This window comes from Physella acuta, unplaced genomic scaffold (genome assembly GCF_028476545.2).
Source record: "Physella acuta isolate Inbredline_101_S28 unplaced genomic scaffold, ASM2847654v3 ptg001333l, whole genome shotgun sequence".
Lineage (NCBI taxonomy): Eukaryota > Metazoa > Mollusca > Gastropoda > Physidae > Physella > Physella acuta.
Window position 1 is genome coordinate 299,530 of NW_026732848.1, and position 19,755 is coordinate 319,284.

At 36.8% G+C, this 19,755-nt stretch overlaps 1 protein-coding gene across 2 annotated transcripts in view; it reads left to right on the forward strand.

Annotated features, from left to right (window-relative positions):
* Positions 1-18,418, forward strand: part of LOC131958542 (forkhead box protein K1) — a 38,328-nt gene extending 19,910 nt beyond the window's left edge. For both annotated transcript variants that reach the window (XM_059323628.1, XM_059323629.1), the window contains exon 4: positions 17,906-18,418. The gene's annotated coding sequence lies outside the window, so the exon portion shown is untranslated. The remainder of the gene's footprint in view (positions 1-17,905) is intronic.
* Positions 18,419-19,755: the final 1,337 nt, after the last annotated feature.

Consider the following 19,755-nt stretch of genomic DNA (forward strand, 5'->3'; position numbering starts at 1 on the left):
TTTCCCTTTGATATTTTAAATTTATAACTTGGAAAGTAACTAAAACAAATCACAGCAAAACAGTTCTAAAATAGTTTGACATTGCAATGTACCTAGACGTAATAAACAATTACACAATACATTGTGATCTTGAATAACATAATAATTTTAATATAAAAGAGACCTATATACATACATTTTAAAATTTGTTTTTTTAATTTAATGGGTGTTTTGGTTATTTGCACACAATGCATGCAATCAGTGTTTCTTCCAGACTTTTTTCTCCGGGGGGGCACTTGAAATCTTCGGGGGGGGGGGGGGGGGGGAGCGGTAAACTTTCTTCGGGGGGGGGGCGGACACTCTTAAAAGTATATATTTTCTATATAAATTATATACATGTCATTTCGTTCGGGGGGGGGGGCGGTAAAAAAAGCCCCCCCGAAGAGATGCCTGGAAGAAACTCTGCATGCAATATTTGTGTCGCTTACATAATGCTACTCATTGCTTTTAAGTAGCCACTATTTTGTCGTCTGAAAGTCTCGAGTTCAAACCCGGGTTAGATAAAGTAAAAACGGCTGGGCATAGTGCTGACCACATTATCCCTTCGTATGTGAGGTCAAGAAATATAATACTAGTATATACGTAATATAAACATTTATAACAACTGATATTAGTGTAAGTTAGATTAGACCCATCATGACAGTTCAAGACAGTTACTAACTGCTCTAAATGGTCAATGTAAATAAAAATATTTTCAAATAGTTTTTATTTTCTTAAGCATACCTTCTTCTTCTTCGTTCTTAATTTTAGTGTTGGAAGCGCTTCTCTCCATCACAGTTAAATAGTAGATCTATTTGTTATGTTAATAATTGTTAATAAGTCAACTTGATTTGCACCGTGTGGGCCATTTACTCCGATGTAAGCTTTTTTTTTTGGATTTGTTTCCATAGCCTTTGTCCAACCAAGACAAAACTACAAGGCAGCAGTTGTTTGATTTTGGATTTGTCTCTCCTAGTAGAGTGACTGTTCCCAGCAAACGAGCCTCATTTACCCGTGTGTTCGAACTCGAGACTTTTCGGTTTAGCAACCGTGAGCTTTACCGACTCGACCACGCCGACCTTCTTAGAGCATGTCAAAAACTTACTCTTAGATAAGTACCGATAGCTCTAGGCAGAGGCGTAGCGACCCTTCCCGGCGCCCGGGGACAAACTTTCAATTTGGCGCGCCCCTCGGGAGCAAATTTTCGATTTGCACCCACCCCCCTCAAATTTTCGATTTGCACCCCCCCCCTCAAACTTTCGATTTGCACCCCCCCCCCCCCTTCAAACTGCTCTAGGACTCAAAGGTGTAACATTTCTTTCAAAGTTAACATTCGTATACCGAATCCAGAGATATTATCCGTTTTTAATACGGGTTATACCCGGATGGTACGGCGTGGCTGGGAGATAGAGCTAAGTCTCGAGTTCGAATCCTGGACCTTATTCCACCCAATTTTGATGAGCATCTGGCTCATGTTAGGTAAAGTAAAGGTGAGCAAACTATCGCTTTTATAAGTCGTGGTCACTGGTCACAGAAACATGTAAACTCTACTTCATCTGCCCTATGATAACTATACAACTGACCAGAACCGTTTAATACGACAGTCATCGTTATGACCACAAATAAGCCTTCAGCACAATACATGTCAACTGGATGTATCTGACCATAGATTGATAGAAGGCGGATGTGTTCACAACTACGGGCTGTTACTTCTAGTCAATGAACTTAACGAATTAGACAATTAATTAAAACAATATATATGAAAATAGGATACTTTTTACATCTTTAAACATGATTAACATAATATTCGGAGGCAAAACGTTTACTTTTTATCTATATATTTTAAAAAAAAATACGTTTTGTATTTAAAAAGTACCTCCCCCCTCCCCTCCGTCACACGTCGTCAGAAAAAGCCAGATCCCCCCCCCCCTAATATGACATCACAACTCAGCCTACAACCCCCCCCCCCCCCCTCAAAATTGCAGTTGCATTTTTTAAAACATCGATATTTTTCTAAAATCTTGTCTGAACTCTGTCAACATAGAGTATTTTAATCAATTCCTACTACAATTTATTAAAACAGTTTTCTAAAACGCGAAATAACGTCTAAAATTCGTTTTCTAACATTGCATTTTGATAATGCAAAAGTGTGACGTCGCACCATCTGAACCCCCCCCCCCCCCCTCCCCCTCATCACTCACCGTCACAAAATTACGGACCCCCTCCCCCTACGAGTATGACGTCATTTATTAGGAAACATTGGTCTAGAGCAGGGGTCTCCAAACTTTTCAGACCGAGGGCCGCATTGACTATCAAATATCAGTTCGGGGGCCAGAGTTTCTTCAAGGCATATCCTCGGTGTTATGGAGCCCCCCCCCCTCGAAAAACGTCCACCGCCCCGCCCCCCCCCCCATTAAAATATAATTTACATAGAAATATATACACATTTCAAGTGCCCCCCCCCCCAAAAAAAAAAAGAAAAAATCTGAAAGAAACACTGTCGGTGGCCGACAACACACTCGAGGTCCAAGTTTGCTCTCAAATTATTCTTCACGTATTCTATATCTATGGTTGAGCCCATGTGACCATATTAAATTCGCCATCTTCACCACAGGATTCAGTACACTGCTTATTTCCATATATTTAGCACCCAAAGCTTGCTGATGAATAATAGAGTGCAAGAGCATTGGTTGTAGAAAATTTTCTCATTCGCTTGTCCAACCAATCCTTTCTTTATGCCACTCATGTACTTTCCCCCATCAACAGCCAGGTATCTGAGGTTAGTCCAGGTTATAATCAGCAAATGTTTTCTTTGACTCATTGAATATATCGTCTCCGGTACCAGTGCCATACATATTATGTAGTGAAGCCTGCTCTTGTGTTATGTTCTTGTCTTCATCCACACCTCTAATAAACACAAGAAGTTGAGAGGTGGAACAGCTGTCCAGCAACTCATCCATTGCAATTAAAAAATAGTGAAACGTGCTTGCATTTTTCGCTATTTGAGTCACGATGTTTTCACTAATGTCTGCAACACGGTGGGCAAAGGTATTTGCACCCAAAGCAACATTTTAAAATTGTTTTGAATTTTCTGGGCAAAGTTCCTCAGCCACCTCTAACAGACATTTTTTTCCGTGGACAAAAGGATCTCCGCGGGCCGGATGAGAGGACCTTGCGGGCCGCATCCGGCCCGCGGGCCGTAGTTTGGAGACCCCTGGTCTGGAGGTAGAATGCGCGATTACTGACTTAAGAGTTATATCTGTCTTGAAACACTTGCTTGTACCCCGACTAAACTTACCTTCAAATCATGTATGATAAAGAGAATTGTTTTACATTTTTGTTTTATTGAAATTTTTGTTTTTTACTTCCCTTTAATAATAGCAAAGGTAGCTAACCTATAACAATGTGCCAAAATTAATTTTAAAAAATATCAACAGAGAAGTGCACTGGTAATAAAATTAAAATTACTTTTTATTTTATTAAAGTAAAAATTTGGGTCTATTCTGAATATTGCTTATTTAGAGTTTGTTTATCGTTTATATTTATTTAAAACTCAAATAATTCTTAAACCTTAGTTTTTATTAAAAAAACTGTTAGCCTTAATTAATACTGAATTTAACTTGTTCTAGTTGGTTACAGAAGTGTACCTCGCTGGTTAATTTTATTTTTCAAACAAGTCTCAAGCAAAATCCAAAATACAATAGCACTTTGTAAATTTAGTTCAACAACAATTTTTGCTAGACTCTAGGTCACGGGTTCCCAACCTGGGGGTCGCGACCCCCCGGGGGGTCGCGAAGGTCTTTCTGGGGGGGTCGCCAACTGGTATGCTAAACCTTAGTAATTTGAAACAAAACATAAATATTTAGAAGAATTTTTGAAATTCGGCTTTATTAACATCACTGGAAATGTAATAGAGAAGAAACAAAGAGCACTGTATAAAGTTGTTCTCAGTCACGAATCTTATGAAATCTTCAAAACTAAAACACCATTTCAGACGAGTCATTCGGAACACACCAAAAAATATATGGAGTTCTTTCGTCGGTAAGAAGCTAGTTGCAAACGCCAGAGACTTGATCGAACAGGAAGTTTTCACCAGCATTATCGCCAGCATCAAATAAAGTCGCGAAAGAAAATGCCAAGCAAAAAAAAAACAAAAAAAACAAACAATAGGAGAAAATCTCATCAAAAGCTGCATGTACGTAAATGTTAAATAACACATTTTTATCGAAATTAAGCTTTCACCATTGTTTGCTTTTCAAGTTGATAAATCAACAGACGTGAGTTCGTGTTCGCAGTTGCTGGTCTGTGTCTATATTCATACGGATGATAGCAAAGAAGAGTTGCTCTTTTGTGAAGATAGCATGGAGAAAATAAATACCTTTTTTGAAACTGGATGATTAAAATGGGTTAGAACGGCTGTGGGGGTTTGTACGGATGGTGCGCCATCTATGTTTAGCTCAAAATCGGGCTTTCAGAAAACAGAAAAGATTTAGCTCCCTAACCACTGCCCTAACCAATCGACATCAAGAGTCCATTGCTAGTAGGGCCTATAGGTCGTAAATAATATAAAATCTGGAGCCTTCAAAGAACTGAGCAAAAACATTAATATAGATCACGAGGTTCTGCTCTTCTACACTACAGTACGCTGGCTGTCAAATGAAATGTTGTAAATTGTGTTTTTGAATTGAAATCTGAAATCAAATTGTTCTTGGAAGTGCAAAGGAAACAAGACTTTTTGGTACACTTAAAACGACATAGAGTGGTTGGAGAGAGAATCATACCTGGCAAATGTGTTCGAACATCAAGATAAGCTTAACCTGAAGCTTCAGGGAAAATGAACGAATATTATCACTTTCCATGAAAATCTCAGGGCATTTTTATCAAAGCTGCAAAATCGGTAAAGAAAATAAATCTTGGAAATATTGTAAATTTGAGAAACTCTGCGGTGTGGTAGATGAATCTGATTGTGAGATAATTAAAATTTTGAAAGAAGCGATTTCTAGGCATCTTGAATCTCTTGAAAACGAACTGCATCGCTATTTCTCTGAGCTGAAAAAAGAAGAACCTGCATTTACGCATTACCCATTCTCTTCTCCTTTGATGTTGCCAGCATTCCCGATGAATTACAAGATGAATTCATTGATTTGCAGAATGATTCCGAGTAAGATGAAAAACTGCAGACACAGTTTTGGTGTAGTATTCACCATTCATACCCAAACGTAAAATTGATTGACTTTTCGAGATTATATTTTGAACACTATTCTTCGATTAAAAACAACATTAAGATAATTATAATGACATAGGTTGGCGTTAACAAACATTTTTTTTAAATTAAAAACTTAACCACGAAGGTTTAGTGAATAGTATGCAATTTTACTAATGCTATTAAAATAGTTATCACGAGTAGTTCATATTGAAAGTACTAGAAAATCTTATTTTAGTGCTTATTAATTTCCATACGAATTTCGGCTTTTTAATTCTATGGGGGTCGCGGGTCACTTACTTTTTATAAAAGGGGGTCGCCACTCGAAAAAGGTTGGGAACCACTGCTCTAGGTCATCTATAATTATTAGGTAGGCCTACGTCATCCCCAAAAATTACCTATATAGCCACGGCCAAAACAATCCCAAAGCCAAAAATTAAACATCTGAATAAAATCAATAGAGAGTACATATTTCAGGCCACAATTACAAACATTAGCCACAACACGCTAGTACAGGGGTCGGCAACCTGCGGCTCGCGAGCCGCATGCGGCTCTTTTGGTGTCGAGATGCGGCTCTTTAGCTCCATACACAAATATTAATAATTATTTTATTTTATTTTAAAAACTCACAAAAATATTGTTCTGCAACACTCGGTAATGAACGATAAAATAATAAACATAAACAATAAACACTCGCTTTTCTATTAGAATATTTTGTTACGCCATATTTCAATGTACTTCCTATTAACTTGTCTATCCCAAATTGCAACATCTTCATGGTGGAGATCACAAAGAAAATAACGAGCTAAATGTAAAACTGCATGGAAAGGAAAACCCAACCTATAGGCTACCTTGCTTGAAGAAGACGATTGTTTCGAAAAAAATTGCTTCATTTTATTGAAGACACGGAGAGCAGTAAATTACTTTATTTTGAAAAATCTGAAAAAAAAAATATCATGATAAAACCAACGTTACTATTAACATAAATCACTTCAGTATTATTATAAACAAAATGAAGGATGGGTTCCCTAAGAGATTTGAGCAATTCAAAAGAAATGAAAGTACGAAAGTACTATGACGTTCATAGTAGATTCTCTCAACAAAAATAAACCGGGAGTGATCTCCCCTAAACTTTCTCGAATATTCTTATAAACAACAGGGGATGGGAACTCTGGCTATAGACATGATTTTTTTTACAAGCTTTTATTTAACTCACTTCCTCGTCAGTCTGTCGTCAGTCGTCAGTCTAGATAGAAACGCAGGAGTGAAAATTCGGACAGTTCTACTTGACCGATACGATTCACAGTTGGCACGTGGGTCAAGACATGAAGACAATGCAATCTGAAACTAAATTTGACTTAATTGGATGCCTAATTAATTTTTTATTCTTCTTCTTCTTCTTCGTTCTTAATTATTAGTATTGAAGGGTATCGAGATTTATCTGCCAGTGGGTTTGAACTCGAGACTTTGTTCGAATTTATCAACCATGAGCTTTTTGCCGACTCGACCACGCCTCCAACACAATTAAGCGTTACGTGTCAACTGGTTATGCGCCATTGAGGCCATTGACTCCGATTTCAGCCTGCTTTTCTTTTTGGATTTGCTTCCATAGCCTTTGTCCAACCAAGAACAAAGTACAAGGCAGCAGTTGTTTAATTTTGGAGTTGTCTCTCCTAGAAGAGTGGCTGTCCCCAGCTAACGAGCCTCATCTGCCCGGGGGTTCGAACTCAAGACTTTTCGGTTTAGCAACCATGAGCTTTACCGACTCGACCACGCCGGAGCGAAAATTCGGACCTTTCTACTTGACCGATACGATTCACAGTTGGCACGTGGGTCAAGACATGAAGACAATGCAATCTGAAATTAAATTTGACTTAATTGGATGCCTAATTAATTTTTTATGATTTAATTAAAATTTGGACCGAATTAGTAGGCATGTTTATCCAACCACACCACACGCGTCATCACGTTCAATAGCTGCGCTATCACGTTCAATGGCTGCGCCATCACGTTCAGTAGGCGCGCAATGGTTTTTAGTCATGTAACTCTATTGTAAATAAAACATGTAAAGTACTGAAAAAAAATTCATAAAAAACGTTTGAATAACAAGCTTTTATGTAATAATGCACTAAAAAGTAGAAAATAAATTATACACTACTATTTAAATAACTATAAAGAAAAGCGTGGGTGTCTTCCTTAACATTTGTAAAGGTATCCAATAGATGAATAGATACTAAAGTGACCCACGGTTTTCTTTTTTTTTTTTTTTTTTTTTTTCTTTTCTCTCTTTTTTGCCTCAGACACGTAATTTATAGCGTCAGTTGTGTGTTCGCTTTAGTATTACAGTTTTCATCATCGGCTTGTGAGGACTGATACAGATTTACAATAGTAATATTTCTTTCTTACTTGTAGCCTGCTTTCATTCATTTAAGATGGTTTACTTATACATAGATCTAATACAAAACGTCTAAATATAAAGAAAAAATAAAAATTAAAAACCAACCTGAAACTGAAAATGCAAATGTGTAATTAAATGATGATTCATGGGATTTTTTTTTCTCGGCGTGGTGGGCTGAGGGGACGAGGGGGGGGGGGGGGAATTTGTTTTTTTTAAAAAGTAGAGCTGAAATGAATTTGGGATTACAGAGAATTAAAATGATACAAATTTTAAGCAATCGGAAAAGCTATGTTATTACAATGAGACACGTAAAAGCAAACACTCTTCCCTTTCAAACATATATATCTATACAGTCCTCAATTAGTTTTTTTTTCCTTTTTTTTAAATTTTTTTTATTAATTCAATTGTTTTAAACATTTAAATCAGTAATAATTATTTATTTGATAGATTTTACACAGCATCAAAGACATGAACATCAATTGCATATATAATAATCAAATGGAGAAAATAAAATGGCATAAGAACTAGACTAAAATAAGGTGTGCAAACTAGGTTTCTCTTGACTGCTTAGTTTACTGTGCTTTGTCCTTAGCTGAGGAGTCAAAAGTTCACATTGTAGCCACACATGGACAGAAATAGAAACGACCGTGGGAGAAGTGTCTCTGCAGTACACATACTGATCTATCATTCCAAAACTTTCCATGACATAAAATTGACCCTTGGCAAAGAGGGCACGCTACCTTGAAAAATCCGCCAGTCCCGTTGAGTGGGGGGAAGTGTGTGTGTGTGTGGGGGGGGGGGGGTGAGGTATGTATCTCTTTATACCATTCAGGTTGTGCACTTTTAAAAACCTGGGAAACAGAACACTGTTCTAATGTTAATTTACTTCAGGGCTGATCTAGTGATGTTTAGCTTGAGACTGTCGATATTAATTATGCATCTAGTTTATTTGCTTCTTCTGTAGTTCAAATGTTAGTTTCCTGTAAAAGTAGGATGTCAATATTGTGTTTATTTATTATGTTGTTTATATAATGTGTTTGTCCCTAGCCCCCCTGATGTTCAATGTTGCCAGAGTTAGCATGAATTATTTGGGGTTTTCTTTCGAACATCTGTTTCTGGAGGGCTGGATGGTGGTGGTCTTTTAACGCCAAACTTTCCAACCGCTGGTTTGCTATCCCGTTGGGCCCTGGTCACGACCCTTTGAGGTGGCTTTACTGTAGGTAATTGATTTTTACTTGAACTGATTGCTTGACTATATGACAGTTGACCTGATACCTTTGCTGCTGATATACTTTGTGAGCTTTTAATTTCCTTTAGCGGTTTCGTTATGTTTTCTGAACTAGTGTTATCTTGAAGAATATCATTTATTGTTTCGTCGACAGCCTCCAAATTTTCTTGATTCCCATCTTTTTGAGACCCCGTTACCTTGGAATTTCTGATCGCTATTGTCTCCATGGCTTCGGCCTCTATGGTGGTTTCTGTTACGCTTTCGTTAACTTGCTGTGATGCTCAGTGGCGGAACTAGAAAAAAAGGGCCACCCCGCAAAGAATTTTTTTGGGCCCCATATATATATATATATATATATATATATATATATATATATATATATATATATATATATATATATATATATATATATATATATATATATGTAAAATTAAAAAATACCTAGTTTTTATTAAAAAGTAAAAACAAGTTACACCACTTCATTTGTGTGAATGCTATTAGATCTAGTCTGTTTCGAAAATCTCCGTTTTAATATGTTTGCTATAATGCCGTACTAGAATAAGTCAGTCGAAATAATATGAAGCATGAAAGCTGTGTATGTGTAATGGTTTCTCGCCCTATGTTTATTTTTATGTTTTTTTGTATTTATATTATTAGTTTTAAATACATTTCTGTTTTATGCTTTGTTATTCTTTATTATGTATTTTTTAAAATAATAATTAAGAGAAGTAATTGCTTTTTATTTGTTTAATGCAAATCTATTAATAGTGCTTAAGAGCACACATATTTGACTATTTAAAAGAAGGGAAATAAGTCATGGAAGTGGTTTGAACGTTTGCGTATCTTTCACGCGATGGATTTATTTTCAAAATAATTTTGCCGACAACAGCATGTTTGATTGTAGGAGAAAGAGGACTCGAGATGGTGTCTATAGAATAAAGATAATCAAACAGCAGCTGCAGTATTCTTTTTACAAAACATCCATCAAGTCAAAAATGCAAAAAGATTTTTTTTTAAACTGTAAAAAAATTGATTATGGTCGGCTGCGGGCCCCTAAACGTCCCGGCCCCCCCCCCCCGCAATGCGGGGTCTGGCGGCACTGTAGTTCCGCCCCTGGTGATGCTGCAGTAGTATGATGTGTTTCAGTTTGGCCATCTACTTCAAAGGCATCTTCTACCTCTCTATGCCTTGCTTCTCTAAGCATTTCATTTTGTCTTTCTCCGTCAACATCATAACTGTCCCAATGCTTTAAGAAATTTCTATTGTTACTTAGATGCTCCCTAACTTCTTCTTTATCATTTGCATCCCAAGGCTCAATTGCCCTGTACTGTCCATCTACTAGCTACTTTTTTTTTTTTTTTTTTTAAATTTATTTTGTAGTGTTACATAGTTTTAAAGACATGAACATATTCTCTACTAGCTATTATAGTTATTTAAATAGTCTTATCCATAACATCACTTAATCGGTATTACAGAAAAGCATTTTGAATCTCTGTAAATTAAATAGTTAAAATAATACTAGTTTTATATTTAAATTAGAGCCAAATTATAAATTTTTAATATAGTAAACAGATAAAACAAATTAGATAAACATTGATTGCTTTTCTTTGTTTTGTACAAATGAAACACAACGATTAGTTCTAATAAATTTGATTTTGTTTCTATTTTAAACCATTATTGCAAACTTACTTATAAGTTATTTCCCTTTACAACTTACTCCTATACTAAGCATACAGGAGGCATTGTAATCGTGCAGAAAAATCGAAATCTGGACTTTTTACACCTTCCTGAGTCGGAAATACTTAGTTTTGCAATTTTGTCCGTATGTGTGTGCGTGTGTGTGTATGTGTGTCTGACTGTGAACACAATAACTTGAGTACTGTTGCAGCTAGGTAATTTTGTCCGTGTGTTTGTGTGTGTGCGTGTGTGTGTATGTGTGTCTGACTGTGAACACAATAACTTGAGTACTGTTGCAGCTAGGACAGGGGTCGGCAACCTGCGGCTCTCGAGCTGCATGCGGCTCTTTCGATCTCAGGATGCGGCTCGCCAGTTCCATAATAATTATATTATTTTCTTTTCATAACTCAAAAAATATTATACTGTAAAAACAACTTTAAACAAGATAAAAGCATTTCCAGCTTCACAACTGTGCTGTGGCCAGCCCCGTGGCATAGTCCCACGCTTTCTACTACCGAAGTGCACACTATTTTTCCCGATTATTTTCAATAGTAGCTTAGTTGTTATTTTATTCAGAAGGCATTTTTTATGAGTCAGTGTGCATTAAGTTGATTTGAGTGAGATAGTTTTTTAGTTATTAGCTTCTAAATTGGGTAGGATAGTGGTATAGTAATATAATTTGATTTTATTATCCTAACAGAACTTGCTAAAATACTTTATTAAGTTTTGTGCAAAACATGCATATAATAAATGTGTTTAAGTATGAAAACATATTTATTTTAAATTCATTTACCTAATCCTAATCAAATAACATAATATTGACATAAAATGTTAGTGGCTCTTTATAAACTGTGAGATTTTGTAAATTGTAACTTTTGGCTCTTCCGTCTCAAAAGGTTGCCGACCCCTGCGCTAGTACAAAACAAACTTCATGGGGGAATAAACCTGCACGATATACAGACCGAAATCAATACATTCAGAATAACACACATTAGCAGAACAATTTGGCAACCAAACTTTCACCCTTTAGCTCACTACTATATAGGCATTCAGCTCAACAAACTTACAAAAAATCAATAATACAACTCCACATTACATAGGAGGAAAACACAGTCCCTTCTACACAGAATGCTTACAAATATTAAAAAACAACGAAAAACATGTACACGAAAAATCACAAAACATTTACAAAAAGTTAGTGCAAAAACTCTCAACCCCACTATATAATAGAATTCAATGGTGTAGGAAATACGCTCTAACAGACACAATAGAACCTACACCTCAAAACCATCCCACCCAAAGCCAGGGAAATAACATACAGACTCATCTACAATTCAACACCCCTAGCAAAATAACAGAAACCCTATTGCCCCATTGCCCACAATGCAGACAAAACACACTAGAAACCATTTTAGAAACTATTTAGAATGCCCCACCATACAAAACATGAAAAAGACGCTAGAAACCAAAATAACAAAAAAACGAGACCTTCAACATCGATATAGTTATAACCAGGGGCGGAACGACAGTGCCGCCAGACCCCGCAATGCGGGGGGGGGGGGGGGGCAGGTCTTTTAGGGGCCCAAAGCCGACCGTAATAAATTTTTTTTTTTTTATAGTTAAAAAATAATTTTCTTGTAAAAAAACAAATAGATCTACTACAGTAGTGATGTTCTACAGTAGCCAACACACGCTGTTTCGTAAAGAAAAAAAATATAAAGGCTACATGAGTTCAAACCACTTCCATGACTTATTTCCCTTTTTTAAATAGCCAAATAGGTGTCTTCTTAAGAAACTTTTAATAGATTTGCACTAAACAAATTAAAAAGCAATTACTTTACTTCATTATTATTATTTTTTAAAATACATAATAAAGAATGGCATAGCATAAACAGGAAATGTATTTAAAACTAATAATATAAATACAAAAAAAAAACATAAAAATAAACATAAGGCGAGAAACCATTACAAATACAAAGCTTTAAAAAAAAAAACAGACTAATAGCACTCACACAAATGAAGTGTTGTTGTAACATGTTTTAATTAAAAAAAAAATTCTAATTTCAAACAAGCCCGAATTGAGTATTCCATGTAGGCCTACGTATTTTCGTATATATATTATATATATATATATATATATATATATATATATATATATATATATATATATTTATATTTATATATTTTTATATATATATATATATATATATATATATATATATATATATATATATATATATATATATATATATATATATATATATATATATATATATATATATATATATATATATATATATATATATATATATATACCCTGTTTTGTTTGGGGTTTTGGTTAGGCAGACGAATACAATGTGCTTGTACGCGATGTGTGTTGGGTTGGGTATTTAATCTTCATAAAACAGCAGTCTTTACCCTCATCCTACAGGATACAGCCGTCTTTATTATCAGTTTCTTCCAGGCATCTCTTCGGGGGTGGGGGTGGTTGAAGAAATTCTACCCCCCCCCCTCCCCCCCAAACGTAATGGAATTTATATAGAAAATATATACTTTGACCATGATCCTACAAAATACAGCAGTCTTTACCATCATCTTACAAAATACACCATCACCTTGCAAATAAAGCGGCAGTGATATCCTCTAAACTTTTTCGAATATTCTTTTTTAAAAATATAATAGAATCTCGTAGGAAAAAGAATTGCGCACCAAGTGAATAGCAAAAAATGTGTGTATAATAGTGTGGAATATTATTAGTACTTTTTAAATTCATACACGTTTTTTGAGAAATCGAAAATAGCGTAGAGTACAATTTTTTTGCACGATGACAATACTTCCTCTATACTTAGTATACGAGAAAGTAAAAGCAGCAGTCTCTACGCTCACCTAACAGAGGCAACGCACAAACAGGGGACACAACTAAAGTTTAAAGTGGCTCCATTACTCCAGCACACTTTGTTTAGGTCACGTGACTACATTCCCGACGTTCACGTTTCTGATAATCTCGTCATCGTGTTTTTTAGATTAGGGGAGGAACGGGGGTGGGGGGGGGGGGGGGTCTTGACAATCGTAATGAAGCATGTGTCTGTCGTCTCGCCTCTACTTCAGACTGACACAAGTGGCAGTGAAGTCGTTACAATCTCGCTGTCGGTATTTCAACTTTAAATATCAGCAGTTTTTTTGTTTTTTTGTTTTTTAACTTAATTTAGGCGTGGTTGTGCAAGAATTTTTTCTTCTTCTTGAATTGGAATGTGATAAAAAGAAGCTTATATTCAAAATTCTGATTATACTTTTAAAGAGCACTAGACTATTTGTAAAAAAAAAAAGTTTTTTTTCTATTTCCGGTGTAAGTTTTGTTTACTTGTATTAAGGTGAGGGGCGGAGCATTTATAACAGGCACCACTGCTTGTTGTCGGATGCTTAGGGTGATGCTAGTATATTTAATTACACCAGTAGATCTAGCCTTTCAGTTAAATACAAAAATTGGGGAATGTAAGCCAGAATGCTCCCACTGAGATAAAAATGTGTAGTAAAAATGCACAGAGCACAACGATATATATCTAAAATACACATTGCAAGTATACAAGTAGTGGAAAGTAGTGAAACCTCTTTGATGATGCGATTACCAGCTCTTGATTTTCTTTCGGCTACTTCTGCAGCCAAAGCTGGAACCAAGCTTATTGTTTAGGATTGCTTTGGTCTACACCGACCAAGGTGATGGGTACCTAACTCACGTTAGGGTAAGTAAAGGCGGCTGGGCATAGTGCTGTACACACTATCTCTTCATATGCCGAGGTCACAGAAACAAGTGAACTCTACTTCACTTGTCCCGTAGACCGTCAGGTTTGAAAGGGAAACTTTACTTATACCAGCAAAGGAAGAGTGGTGGATCACATGTGATCAATTCATTCAACTCCCTGCTATGTGCCTGTATGATTTTACTTCTCAGTGCATTCATTGTCTTTCGGAATAAAATGGAGTCATAAAATCACACGTAAGTGAAAAATACAAACACGTGATAAGCTGGATTTTAACGATTATTATAGATCGATATTAACGAAATAAAAATAATTATTAGAGCAATAATTTATCTCGATTATAGAAAGAATATACAACGGGCCCTCCCTAATTCCAAAGTTAGATAAATCGGGTTAATTCACTTTCCTAAACCCCAATTCCTCTTTCCCCTATCTTCTCCAATGCACAATCATCTAATGGTCTATTAGACTATGGAGCCACTGCAAGAATATTTTAAAATTCTATATTCTCTATTTTGTGCATATGCAACATTTTGGTATAAAGAAAAAGCAAGCTTATTAGATCCAATTGATCTGAAATCTTACTTCCTTTTCAAATTATGGTTAATTTTTATTTTTTCCAATTGATCTGAAATATTACTTCCTTTTCAAACATTGGTTAATTTTGAATTTCCCTAATTGATTTTGATATCACATAGCTACTTATTGCTGGTCTCTTGCCCGACAACCTACTTGAAAACATCAACATCTGTCGAATTATTCTTAGCAAGTCTTTTCTCCAAGTAAAAAAAAAACAACATAACAGCCCATCAAGTTACTGTAAAAAAAAAAAACCTCGGTTACGTCCTCCATCAAACAAACCCCGCTACAACTTTTTCAAAAACCTGTCAGAGCTTCTTGTGACGACCCAGACGGGAGAATACCGAGCACTTTATCATCCAAGCAATACACTGCCTCAACCACCGGGCTTGACAGCGAGGGTGAAGCGACGCTAGCTCTGGGCGAAGTGGGCACGTTCTGTTTGCTTAGCGTTTCCTCAGCTAACTGTAGGTGATACGAGGTGATAAGTTGCTCTATTTGGGGAGATTCAAGTCCTACTTTGGTATTCTAAAGTGGAGAAAAATTGTTATTTTAGATTATTTTTTTTTGTGTTGGGGGGTTATTAATATTAAAACGACATGTCAATTGAAGATGTAGCTATTTTTAGAAGAAAAATAAAAAACCTTGGACTATAAAGTAAACGAAACTAAACTTTCAGTTGGTACCAAGTTAAAGCATGTAGACCTCCTACATACTTTAAAATAAATACTGAACGGCAATACGTATTTACAAAATTTAAAAAATCTATTCAATGCTATATTCATGAAGGGGGGGGGGGGGGATGACTTTTGAAGACGTGTGTCAATAGAGGGTAGGTTAAACCGTTTAAAAAAACGTAGGCTAGACGGGAAATTAATCTCAATGCTCAATATTATTTGTAAGAGTGATCATATCATTAGTAAGCTGGTAATTATTTTAAACGGGACGGCATGTCCTAGAAGTAGTGCGCTAGACTGCTAATCAGAAAGTGACGAGTACGAATCAAGGTTCAAGTCAGTTAAAAGTCAATGAGTCCGCTCAGCTCTAATGGGTACCTAACTTTAGGCGGTGGGGCATAGTGCCCTCACATTCAGAGGTCAAAGAAACAGGTGAATTCCGCTTCACCTACCACATAGACCGTAAGGTTCGAAAGCGGAACTTAAATATTAATAATATTTCGAGCTTTCTTTCTATTTTTTTTTCTATATTTTTTTGTTTTATATTTTATTTTGACCGCAATGAGAGTTAGTTCTTACCAGTGTTTCTTCCAGACTTTTTTCTCCGGGGGGGGGGGGGGGCACTTGAAATTTACAGTAAATCCAAACCATAAACTTAAATCAGACATGTAACCAAAACCTAATTCTAAACCAAAGCTAAACCGTACCACAATCTCAACCAACGTGAACCTCAAACATATCACTGAACCGAAATCTAAACCTAAACCCAACCACAACAACCCGGGTACCGGGGCCCTCCCTAATTCCCAAGTTAGATAAATCGGGTTAATTCACTCTCCTAAACCCCAATACCTCTCTCCCCTATCTTCTCCCTACAGCCGTTCCTTGGGCACAGCGGTATTCGACGCTCCCCCTGACAAGATAAGGGCTATCTGAATGACACCAACACGCTGAGCTGTCACAGTTGTGCGTCATCTGACTGACCAGTTGCCCACCCCGACCATGGCCCCAACGGCTGAAAGTAAGAACCGGAAATATAGCCGGACTGGGGCTAAACAAACAAATAGCACGGTAGCTTCCCTTCTAACGGCTTGACACGCGTGGGGAGTAGCCTCCCTTGGTAGAGGGTTGACACGATTCGGGGTTACTTCCCTTGGAGCAGCTGGCCATACAAAAATTATTAGATTCGTTTCGGGTTGATAAGACATGTATGTGAATGTCTTAGTCTGGACAGTGACATATATTATGTGAATATGTTGTACGTCTTGTATGGCAAAGTACTTTGGCAGGTATGCAAAAGGCTGCAACTGCTCATATTAAAAACCGCAAGATTCACATTTGGCCATGAGAACAGTGTTTCTTACAGACTTTTTTCTCCGGGGGGAGGGGCACTTGATTTTTTTTCGGGGGGGGGGGGGGCGGTCAACATTTTCCGGGGGATGGACACTGGTAAAAGTATATGTTTTCTATATAAATTCCATTTCGTTCGAGGTGCGGTAGACTTCCTTGGGGGGGGGGGGGGGGGAGGGGAATAAGCCGCCCCCCCCCCCCCCCCCGAAGAGATGCCTTGAAGAAACTCTGCATGAGAAGCATGCGACCGTTAACCGGGACTCACCCCTCAGCGCCGGACTTTATAGAGACAGAGGCGGTTGTGTTTGTGATGTAGTAGCCACACATAACCCATGGCATTCAGGGTTTCTTTCAGACATTTTTTACAAGGTGGTGGGGGGTAGGGGGGATTTAAAGTTTTTGGGGGCGATCGTTTACTTGTCCGAAGTGAGGAAGACATCTCTGACGTCATTTTAATGCTACAGTTTAAATATTAATTCGTCGCCGAGAATGAAATCATGTTGATTTAAAAAAAAAAGAGGTAATTAATGCAGTGGCATCACAAAGCGTGGTGATGGATGCGGACCGGGTGACCCCCATCGAAGGAGGTGACACCAAAACTAAAAAAATGAAATTAAGTTTTCCCATCTATTATCGAAGCTTTTAAAAGTTATATACGTAATTAAAAACAGGGTGACACCATCCGGGATGGGGATGACACCAAATAGGCTACAGTTTTAGACTATCATAGTCGTTGGCAGAGGGTGCGACACCCCGGGTCACTGTACCAGATTTCACCCGACCTAGTGACGCCACGGTGCTAGTGTTCTGGTGTTGTAATCTTGCAGCTGTGACGTCACCCCCAACACATTTTTTAAAATACCAAACGTTATCGAGGTCTGGTTGACGCTCAGATAACATGGGTGTGAGGGGGCGGGGGTCTTGGTGGGCTTTATATCAGTAGTCGTCATTTGTTACACGCCCATTTAGTAAGAACTGGGGTTAAAAATAACATTAACCAAATTTTTATGTCCACAGGAGTTCTCAAGCCATAGTGATCTAACAACACAAGTGGAATATAACGTTTAAGTGATATTTGAGCATTGAGAGACAACCGAAAGAATGAAACGAAAAAATCCTTGCTGATGACGTATGCTCATGAAATGACAGAATGCCATGGACGAACACGATACTACATTTGACAGAGGCATGCGATACTAAACTAAATCATGGAAAGACACTTATTGTGTTGGCATGATACTACCGGTAAATGGGCGCAAACGACGTGTCAACACGATACTGCACTGAATGTGTCGGAGAGGTATTATTTTAGCTAACGTGCCACAATACCGTGATAGTCGATATTGTGTTGCTTTTTTCGACACAATACTTTACTAGCTTGAATAAACAATTTGTAAAAAAAAAAAAAAAAAAAAAAAAAAAAAACAACAACAAAAAGTTGGCTGACAATGTGTATTCGAATCTGTCAGACTCATGCTAACACAACATACATTACAAGTGGTCATCTAAAAACTTATAAGATAAGGATTCAATGAGGGGGAGGGGTGCCGACAAGTGCTGAGTCAAGGATAATTTTAAACAATGTAATTACCAGTCCGGCCATACTTAAGCAATAAAATATTGAAATAAAATATAAATTCACAATCTTAGTTCATTCTATCTATCTGTTTGGCCTGTCATGATCACCTCGATATATATATATATATATATATATATATATATATATATATATATATATATATATATATATATATATATATATATGTGTGTGTGTGTGTGTGTGTGTGTGTGTGTGTGTGTGTGTGTGTGTGTGTGTGTGTGTACGTGTATGGGTGTCCTAAGAACTAGTCAGCCTTATTTCGTTTGCAATTTAATGTACTGTGTTTCGCATGAGATATTTAAAAAATTTCATTTCAAACAAAATAATGACCAGTTCGTTGTTTAATACAAATGTCACATGTGATTAAATTAAATTAAACAACTACCCAGTTAGTAAAATTGACTGATACAAATGTTGCTATTAATCAAATGAATGATTAGAGCCTCGCTTTCATGTTTGGTGTGGATTAGTTGAGAATGTGACGTTCTAACGGGCAGGATGTCAATGGATTTCCGGCTGGTATTCGTTAATTAGTGCAGCAGCTGTTCAGCTAATCAAGCCGGTTTCCGGCTATTAGAAAAGCCGGACCAAAGTATGGCGATATTTTAGGATCCTAACCCTCCCGTCTTATTGTTTATTTATTGTTTGAGTTTAATATACGGTGACGGTATGTTTATTGATTTCGATTGCAATTTGAAGAACTAAGTTCAAATAGAAAGCAATCGGCACATTCCGCATGATGCCTAAACAGAAATTCGGAAACATTTTCTTTAGATTTACTTCGCGAAAAGGAATTTAAATTGCTTGCAAGACCTTTTCGGAAATGTATTTTTCGCATTTGATGCGGTTTTTATTTTCTACATACCCTCAATGATCATTTAGGTATTTGTCAGTTTTCGTTATTAACAGCATAGCAACTGTCTTGGCAAGAGTAAGATTGATGTGAAGTAGGTTCTAAATGTTTAGTAGTACACGACTAGATTAAAATATTTCCGACTGTACCGGAACTGCAAATTTGAGCTAGACCCGAACTCGTGAGTTTTAGGCTGGTAACAACGGCTTCTATTACTCGACCATGCAACAACAACCACCAACAAAAACACGGTCTCTATTGATGGACCATGCAACAACCACAACAAGAAAAAACATCAGCAAATCATAGCTTTCCTATACTCTGCCTACGTGCTCATGGGATTATTTAGTATGGCGTTAATCTCAGTTTAAATATAACTCAACGTTTTTTCTTTAAAAAAAAAACTTAACCGCA